At 42.1% G+C, this 9748-nt stretch overlaps 1 pseudogene; it reads right to left on the bottom strand.

Moving 5' to 3' along the window:
• Positions 1-5668: 5668 nt before the first annotated feature.
• On the bottom strand, positions 5669-6127 carry LOC101979768 (annotated as a pseudogene).
• Between the last annotated feature and the right edge of the window lie 3621 nt (positions 6128-9748).

The following is a 9748-nucleotide window of genomic DNA, read 5'->3' as shown; positions in this document are numbered from 1 at the left end:
CTGGCGGGGCAACATGGCTTCTTCTTAACTCAGCCCACTTTTTCTCTTTTCATATCTCTTCCAGTCTGGCTATATCCTGCTTAGCTATTGGCTGAAAGTAGCTTCTCTATTTATTAACCAATAAAAGCAAACATAGATGGAAGAACCTCCCACATCATTTCCCCTTTTTTTGTTTAAATAGAAAGGAAGGTTTTAACGTTAACAAAGTAAAATTACATATAACAAGACAGATAACAAGCAAGAATTACAGTTACAATATTTATATCTACTTTATCTTAACTTATAACTAAGTTAACTTATAACTTATCTTGCCATAACTAAGGAAAACTATAATTATAACTATCTATTCTTCAACTTCATCAAAGACTCCAGAAGGATATACTATTACCTAAGTAAACAGGAAGTGCATTATAAGCAACTTCCAAAACACTAGAATTGATAGAGACAGTTCACTGTCTGGACACCCAAAGTTCTTCTGTAACATTGGGACACCCATCTTCAGTCTGCAGGCCTATAGTATCCAGCAGACTTTTTCATGAAGCAGGAAATTTGAAAATTTCTTATGCCTTATACCGGCAAAGTTAATCAGTTGCTTTCTTCTGTGTCCTGCAAAATGTCTGGCAGTCTCTTTCACGAAGCAGAAACCCCGAAGGATGGTGTCACCTTTAGGCAAGTTCAGCAGTCATTTTTCTGTGGGTCCTGCACTCCAGTTCATACAGCATAACATCAAGCTAACACACTCCATGAGTAGCCTCTTAGATGCCCATCATTCTCTTAAGTAATTGGTGCTGCCAGGAGCCCATGTTTCTCATTGTCATGAAAAGTCCTAAGTTCTTAAAACATTTTTAATGCCATATTCCATAGGTCTCTGAAAGGTTTGAAGATTATCTAACTGAAATATATAAGTATATATCTAGAAAACCTAACTAACATGACTACAAGCTTGACTATTATATATGATTATCTATTAACCTGTATTTCTTAATTTTACATTATATTTTTAAATGAGCTGTATAAACACAATACCTTAATCAAGAGCAGAAATATACATATAACAAAATTGACCTTAAATTTGTATCAGTAGAGCAAAATCCATACTAATGCAAATTATTCATATCTATAGCATATCCCCCTTTAAATGTAAACAACATTTATAATCAATATTTATGAATTTGTGCGTAGTTCTCTCCAAACTGCTTCCTGATTTTTGTTGGGCAAAGTAATTTTGGGGGGTATTCACAGTAACCTTTTGGGGAGCTTTGGTCCATCAAACTACATTAGTCTGGAAGTATTCCACAGGTTCTCATCCTCTGTGGAAACAAAAGAAGAACCTCTTTTCAAAAGCAACAGATCTTTAGATCCAAATTTTGAAGTCCTGATGCCTTTAAAATATATATGTTGGTTTAGCTTAGCAGCCCATACAATAAAATCTCTCTGTGTACTTAGCTCCTTCACAGTCAAAAATATTAAAAGAAAACACAATAATATTCAAAATCCAGACTCTCTGTGTATATTCCATATTTACGTGCCTTATTTTTCTTTACTCCTTTTAATCTATGACTGACTGTATTCTGTCTCTTTAAAGACTTTTTTAAAAAAATGATTTACTTCTTTTTATAACTCTCTATACTCTTTTTCTTCTCTCTCCCAAGTTTATATACATTTTAAAACACGCTGTGTCTCATTTAGAGGTCTTTTATATCTGAATATGTCCTATCAGGTATCTGAAATCCTTTTCTGTCTGTGAGCACTTCTTAAGATGTTAAGCAGCCTCACTAGAACTAAGACTGCTTTGCCTTTTGGCACCACCCAGTCCAACATGGTTTAGGTCTGCTCACTGCCTCTGAGAGCCATTCTCTCTGCCCCAGGTCCAAGGTCAGGTTGCAGCAGGTCTGTGTTGCCATTAAGCAAGTAGTAGCATCCTGCTCACAAACCCCATTTAAATGCTTTATAGCCGGACCTCTCGAAAGAGTCAGAGCTTCTGCTACCAGCATGGCCCAGGAAGCCACTGTTTCAAAACCATGCTTTTTTTGTTACCTCTGAATCAGGAAGACCTCTCTTAAAGGAATCATGCCTCTGCTTGCTTATAGCAAACTGAGCTTCATTGAACTTTTTTGTGTCTAGAATTTCTTTTCCAGCTCTCTCAGGTTTTTATGTGGATGTAGTTACCCACCTTGGTGTGTCAATTTGTTGGGAGAAACTTTTTGTTCATTCCTGGCCACTTAGACCTGAAATAATTATATAGAAACTATATTTTTTGAATCACTGCTTGGCTAATCACTTAAGCGTGTTGCTAGCTAGCTCTTATATCTTTGGTTAACCCATTTTTATTATTTTATATTTTACCATTAGGCTCATGGCCGATCATCAAGGTTCCAGATGGCAGCTCACATCTTTCCCCTCTGGTGACACCATGACTTCTCTTTTTTTTTTTTTTTAATTTTTCGAGACAGGGTTTCTCTGTGGCTTTGGAGCCTGTCCTGGAACTAGCTCTGTAGACCAGTCTGGTCTCGAACTCACAGAGATCCGCCTGCCTCTGCCTCCCGAGTGCTGGGATTACAGGCGTGCGCCACCACCGCCCAGCTACCATGGCTTCTCTTGATTCTGCCTTCTTTCTCCCAGTATTCAGTTTAGTTTTCCCATCTAGCTCTATTATACTAAGCCACTGGCCAAAACAGATTTATTCGTTAACCAATAAAACAAACGCATAAACAGAAGAACCTCCCACATTAAGCATGGAGTGCTCTTAATGGCCGAGCCATCTCTCCAACCACACAGGAAGGACTCTTAATAACTAAAGTACAAAAGACAACGGGACATGAGACTCAAACCAAAAAAGAAACAGGGTATCAAGCTGAGCACTCTGATCTTTATCTGGAAGACAACTCGGAACCACTGTGGAGTTGAAACTTGACATTATCAAGACCAAGTTCTGGAAAGATCATTGTGGCAGCTGTGCAGATATTAGCTTAGTTAAAGATGACTGGGGGCGAGGTGAGCCAGCTGGGAGGACTGTGTAACAGTTGCTGGCTCTATGAAACAGGGGAGCATCAGGATAGGACAGAAACAAAGCAGAGGTTCAAGTGGTGTTTGCAGAGAGATCCATGACCTCAGGAACTGATCAGATCCTGGAGGTGCAAGAGAGGAGTGTGTTGGGGTGACCCTAGTTTTGCTTTGGGTAGCCTAGATTACTAATTTGCTGTGTGCTCTTGACCAGATATCTCAGCTTCTCCAAGCTTCAATCTTCATGTAAATTGCAGAGGTCTGTGTGTGGATGAGGAAGGGGTGCCTGTGCTGCCTACTACTGAATGAGACAGAAAGAATGCATGTGTCTCAGACTCGCTGAAGTTCCCTCCTAGGTGGTTACATGGAGGACTTTCCCTGCATCTTCCCAGAAGGAGCTGCAAAGGTTTACTCTGGGCCTCTAGAGTAAGCCTGAAGACGATGTATCCCAAGGATGCCAGAGTAGTTTGCACTCAGTCCTGACAGCAACCCTGGATCTCTCACTAACTTCTAAAGACTCCAGCTTGTCTCCCCACCCAGGCACTATCCTTAATGATCCAAACCCTAACCCTGACCCTTCTGTAAAACCCCCTTTCCTTCACTGGTCCCCATTTAGCAGTGAGAAATGTTGCTGCCCGGTGCATACTAGATGACGTTGAAGTGAAATCTTTCCGCAGTCAACTGCAGACTCCTCGCCACCTCCAGCAGAAATCATTTTACTAACTGATTTACTAAGAACTAGAAGCTGTAAATGGCTTTATGTTTAACTAGCAGTGCTAGACCTGGGGCCATGTTGGTATTCCAGGGCCATGCTATTATCTGGGCCATACTGATTTGGATGGCCTGCATTGGCATTCCAGGCTATCATGACATCCAGGCTCAAGCTGCCAAGGGCCATGTCTGGGTCCATGGTCCTACCACAGCCAAGGTCTGTGTTGATGTTTGCCACCCATGTTACCACCAGGGACCATGGGAGAGCTAACCCTGGTGGCTGAGCCATCAGAGAGCTGGTCCTGCCCCTTACCAGGCACCTCAGAAGAACTTGACCCCCCCCTTCTAGAACTGGTTCAGGGCATTGGTGTTCTCCCTGGGAGAACTGCCTGCACCTGGGAGAGATGACCCCACCCTTCACCTCAGTGGGTCAGTTCTGGTAGAGGCCCAAGCCCACATCCAGGACTCTGAGTTGGCCCACCCCAGCATCCACCCCATCTACTATCTGCTGGAGCACAGGAAAGGAAGGACCAGTCCCACCAAACCACAGCTGCAGGAACTCCCTGACTTGTGGCAACAGCAGGATACTTGAGAGACATTTCAGTGAGAGTCCAGTGTTGATGGTGGAGCCTTGTATCAGACCAGCAACTCATCACACTGAGCTTTTGTACAGAAAGCTGTTTGAGCAAAGGGGTATACGATGACACACGACAGCTCTGTAAGCCATTCTAAAAAATGAATATGTGATGGTGACCTGGAAATTTTTGAATTATTTTTACTTTTTTAAGAACATTTCTTCTGTTGGAGGGAGGCTACAAGGGTAGACATGGAAGGACTGGAAAATGAGTGGAATTTCTGGAACAATTAAATAGTCACATGCTAAAAAATAAAGCAAGGCTTAACCAATGTACCACACACAAATTTAACTTGAGCCAGGCATGATGGTGTACACCTTTAATCCCAGCACTCCTGAGGTAGAGGTAGGGGGATCTCTGTGAGTTTAAGGCCAGCCTGGTCTACAGAGCAATTTCAGGACAACTAGAGCTACATGGTGAGACCTTGTCTCAAGAAGCAAAAAATAAAACAACAACAAAATAATTTAACTTGCAAGGATCACAAAGCTGAAGCTACAGGCTACAACTGCAAACCTCTTGCAGACTGAAGCTCATCACAATTTAAACTATGCTCTTTCAAAGATGTAGTTAATAGAATAATGAGGGGACTCACAGAGTGGAAAAACATCTGCCAAAAAGGATCTGATAAAGAAATCATATTCAAAATATATAAAGAAATCTCACAGTACAACCATTAAGACCCGAGCAGTGGAGAGTCGGCTCAGAGAGTGAGAGTCTCTGCTCATGCAGAGTCTGATTCCCAGCACCCTTGTTGGGTGGCTCACAAACACCTGTAGCTCAGCTTGAGGGATTCGACTGTTTGGGCCCCTGCACTCACTTGCACAATGCACACAAAGACCACACATATACACATAATTAAAAATAATAAAAGGGGGACTGGAGTGATGGCTCAGTGGTTAAGAGACAAGGCTGATCTTCCAGAGGACTTGAGTCAATTTCTAGCACCCACATGGCAGCTCACAACTGTCAATAGCCACATTTCCAGGGGAGGCAACACCCTTCACAGACATATATGCAGGCATTAATGCACATAAAACAAAAATAAACCATTTAAAAATAATGAAAGAACAAATCTTTAAGAAATGAACAAATATTTAAACAGATATTTTATTAAAGAAAGTAAAAAAATGAAAAATGAATATAGTAAAAGATATTAAGCATCCACAGTCAGCAGCGAAATGCAAATAGAAATCACAGGGAGATGCCTATTCTAGTGGCTGACTCAAAGAGACAGACAGAGAGAGAGAGAGAGAGAGAGAGAGAGAGAGAGAGAACAAAATGGTCCAGCAACTTTGGAAAACAATTCCTTGCTTTGTCACTTTCTTTTTTTTTTTTTTTTTTGATTTAATAAAGTTTTATTTTTCCAAAAGTACAGCTGATTGAACCTGTTCATGCATCTTCACCAGCAGCTGGGGCATCTCCACCCTTTGTGTTTCTGGTGTAAATTACTTGGGCTCTGTGCTTTGAAACCAGCTTGATAAGCCCTTTACTAAGGAGCTCCTGAAGAGCTGCTCTGGCCAAGGAACCGCGAATCTTCAGTCTCTCAGAGACCACGGCTGGAGTAATAAATTTATAGTTGGGCACTTCCTTACAGAGTTTGTCGTATGTAGCCTTGTCAAACAGGACTAGATTGTTGAGCTTGTCCCGAACTTTGCCTTTGGACCACTTCTTTTTGGCCTTGCCACCGGACTTATTTACTGGGTCTTTGTCTTTTTTGGCCGACTTTCCGGCATCTTTCTTCTTCTTGTCATCCTTGGGCGGCATGATGAAGTTCGGAGAGTGGCCGCTTTGTCACTTTCTTATAAAGTACATGCTCATTCAATTGCCCTAGAAATTCTACTTCTGGGGAATATACATTGAGATTAATGTTAATTTTCACACAAAAAACATGTACAAGGATATTAGTTGCTGCTTCATTCAAAGCAATAAAATCAAAACTGACCACCAATCTATTCAACTGGTGAATGACTTAAAACACTGTAGTAAGCTGGGCTGTGGTGGCGCACGCCTTTAATTCCGGCACTCACGAGGCAGAGGCAGGAGGATCTCTGTGAGTTTGAGGCCAGCCTGGTCAAGAGAATGAGTTCCAGGACAGGCTCCAAAGCTACATAGAAAGCCTGTCTCAAAAAAACAAAACAAACAAGCAAGAAAACAAACAAAAATTGTAGTGTGAGCTAACAGTTAAGAGAACATGCTTTTCTTCCAGAAGAACTGAAGTTAGTTCCCAGAACCTACATAGGTGGCTCACAACTCCAGAGAGATTCTCAGCCTCTGGGCATGCACACACATGCACACATAACCACACAGAGAGACATACATGTACACATAACTAACATTTTTCATATTTTTTGTTTAAAAATTTACTTTTAATTTTACACACCAACCTCAGTTCCCCCTCCCTCCCTTTCACCCATCCTCACCTCCTTTCTTCCCAAACCCCATCTACTCCTCAGAGGGGGTAAGGCCTTCCTTCCTTGGTAAGTCAACAAGGTCTAGGATATCAACTTGAGACAGGACGAAGCCCCTTTTCCTGTATCAAGGCTGAGCAAGGTGTCCCACCATAGGGAATGGGCTCAAAAAACCCAGTTTGCACACCCAGGATAGGTCCTGGTGAGGGCACCCCTCAATACAACAAATCAAATCACATAACTGTCACCCACATGTTGCCGGAGTTTCTGTCCCACCAGGTCCCCCAGCAGTTAAGTCCCAAAGAAATCACACAGAGATCTACATTAGTTATAAAACTGATTATCCCATTAGTCAGGCTTAGGACTTTTCATGACAATGAGACATGTCTGCTCCTGGCAGCACCAATTACTTTGAGAGGAAGATGGGCATTGAAGAGGCTCCTTAGCCATTTGGGCAAGAAACTCCTCTTGCCTGGACTGCTTCACTGAACATGCAAGGCCCGCAGAGAAATGACTGCTGAACTTGCCTAAAGGTGAGATGATCCTTCAGGGTTCCTGCTTCATGAAAGAGTCTGTGAGACATTCTGCAGGATACAGAAGAAAGTGACTGAGCTGTCTTTGAAATTTCCTGCTTCATGGAAAAGTCTGCTGGATACTATGGGCCTGTAGGCTAAAGATGGATGCCCCAACAGTACAGAAGAACTTTGGGTGACTGTCCAGGCAGTGAGATGTCTCTGTCATTTCTAGAGTTGTGGAAGTTGCTTACAATGCACTTCCTGTTTACTTAGGTAACATTATATCCTTCTGGAGTCTTTGAAGGTGTTGAAGAATTTATAGTTATTATTATAGTTTTCCTTAGTTATGATAAAAAATAAAGTAGATATAAATATTGTAACTGTAATTCTTGTTTGATAGCTGTTATATGTAATTTTACTATGTTAAAGTTAAAACCTTCCTTTTATTTAAATAGAAAAGGGGAGGTGATGTGGGAGTGCCCTCTGTGTGCTGTGATTACCATTAATGAATAAAGAAACTGCCTTGGCCTATTAAGGGCAGAACTTAGGTAGGCAGAGAAGACAGAACTGAATTCTGGGAGGAAGAAAGCAGAGTTGGAGGGACACCATGGATCTGAGGCGGGAGGTGAGGTGTTGAAACTTTTCTTGTAGGCTACGACCTCTACAGATTGATAGAAATGGGTTAGATCACGATGTGAGAGTTAGCCAATAAGACGCTAGAGCTAATGGGTGAAGCAGTGTTTTAATTTATACAGCTTCTGTGTGATTATTTTGAGGGCTAAGCTAGCTGGGCAGCCAGGATGAACAAGCAGGCCCTCCTACAACAGACACATCACACAGAGGGGAGGTCACATGAGGAAAAGATGCAACAGGTTAAGGAGAGAAGCTTCAGAGGAACTCAAACCTATCAACCTTTCGATTCTGGACTTCTGGCCTGGAAGGAACTAAAGATTTTGATTTAAGTATCCAGTCTGCTTGTATTTTGTTATAGTAGCCCTAGTACATCAACTCAGCTACTAAGCCATCCAGGCTATCACGTAGACCCTGTAAAATATATTTAAATGTAGTCATACAATAAAATGCTATAAGTGTTTAAAAATTATGCTCCATATTTGTTTACTGATCTATAATAAAATATTATTGAAGTGAAAAATGTTCAGGAGGAACCCCAAGCCCCATCCCCTGGAGTTGCCTCAATCCAGACTCTGCCCCTGAGAAAGCCCGCCTCCACTGCTCCACCTCCGGAGGTGTTAAAAAGCTCCCCCCACCTCCTGGATTCCCCTCATGGTCTTCTCAATTCCCCCTGGTGCCACCCAAGAATGATTTGCTCAGAATAAACCTGGATTTATTAATTATTATTTGATTGACTTATTACATCAGTGGCCGCAGATTCCCTATAACCAGGGATCCAACTTAACAAAAAACAGGCTACTAAATAATACACACAGAAAGCTACTGTTTCGTTTACATATGTATAAACAGGAGGTGGGGGTCATGATTTCCCTTTTGTTTGTCTTGCTTTCTTATGGTTCTGGACATCAGGGTGGATCCGGGGCCTTCTGTGTCACCCAGCTACATTTCCAGTGCTCATTTATTTTTTTCTAGGTTTTTGTTTGTTTGTTTGTTAGCACAATAGCTCACTCCATAAGCCCAGGCTGGCCTGGAACTCTAGCTCAAGGTGGGTTTGAAATCAGAGCAATCCTCCCATCTCAGCCTCCCAAATGCTCAGAACTGTGGCAGGGGCCACCATGTCCTGCTGGATCACTGGATTTTGTTTGTTTGTTTTTAGAAAGGTTGTCACTATGTAGCTCTGACTTGCCCAGAACTCCCTTTGTGGATCGAGCAGGGTGGCTTTGAATTTATGGAGATCTGCCTGCCTCCGTCTCCTGAGTGCTAGAATTTAAAAATCACACGCTAGTCCCAGCTCAGCCATTGGCATTTTGAGACAGGACTTCATTCACTGTGTAGTTCAGCCCAACACTGAGTGAACTTACTATATAGCCAGACTGGCCTCTTGCCTCCACTACCCAGTGATGGCATTCCAGGTTTGCTCAACCACACCTGACAATAATTAATCCTACAGGGAGGATCATTCTAAATTCTTTTTAATTTTGTTTAATTGAAATTTCTGGTTTTTTTCACTAATAACAATTTCTTGAATATGGCAAAGATAATAATAATGCTAATGATAGGTATAGCGTTAGAGCCAGATGCCTGGATTAGGTCAGAGTTGAGGTGACTCAACAGATAGCTGTGGACAGGAGCTGGAGGAGGACAGGAGCCACAGCCAGCGTGTCCATGCCCAGCTGCAGAGTCCAGCACCAGAGAACCAAACCAATTCTTCCTAGAGATCTCATTTGTGACCAAAGTTTGTAAAACAGATTCCAAATTAAGCTCCTCGATTCTCCCTGCTGCCACTAGGCCACATCCAGCCTTTCTCTCTCTCTCTCTCTCTCTCTCTCTCTCTCTCTCTCTC

The sequence above is a fragment of the Microtus ochrogaster genome, chromosome 18 (assembly GCF_000317375.1).
Source record: "Microtus ochrogaster isolate Prairie Vole_2 chromosome 18, MicOch1.0, whole genome shotgun sequence".
NCBI lineage: Eukaryota > Metazoa > Chordata > Mammalia > Rodentia > Cricetidae > Microtus > Microtus ochrogaster.
Note: the sequence above shows the minus strand (reverse complement) of the source record. Positions and strands in the feature narration are given on the sequence as shown.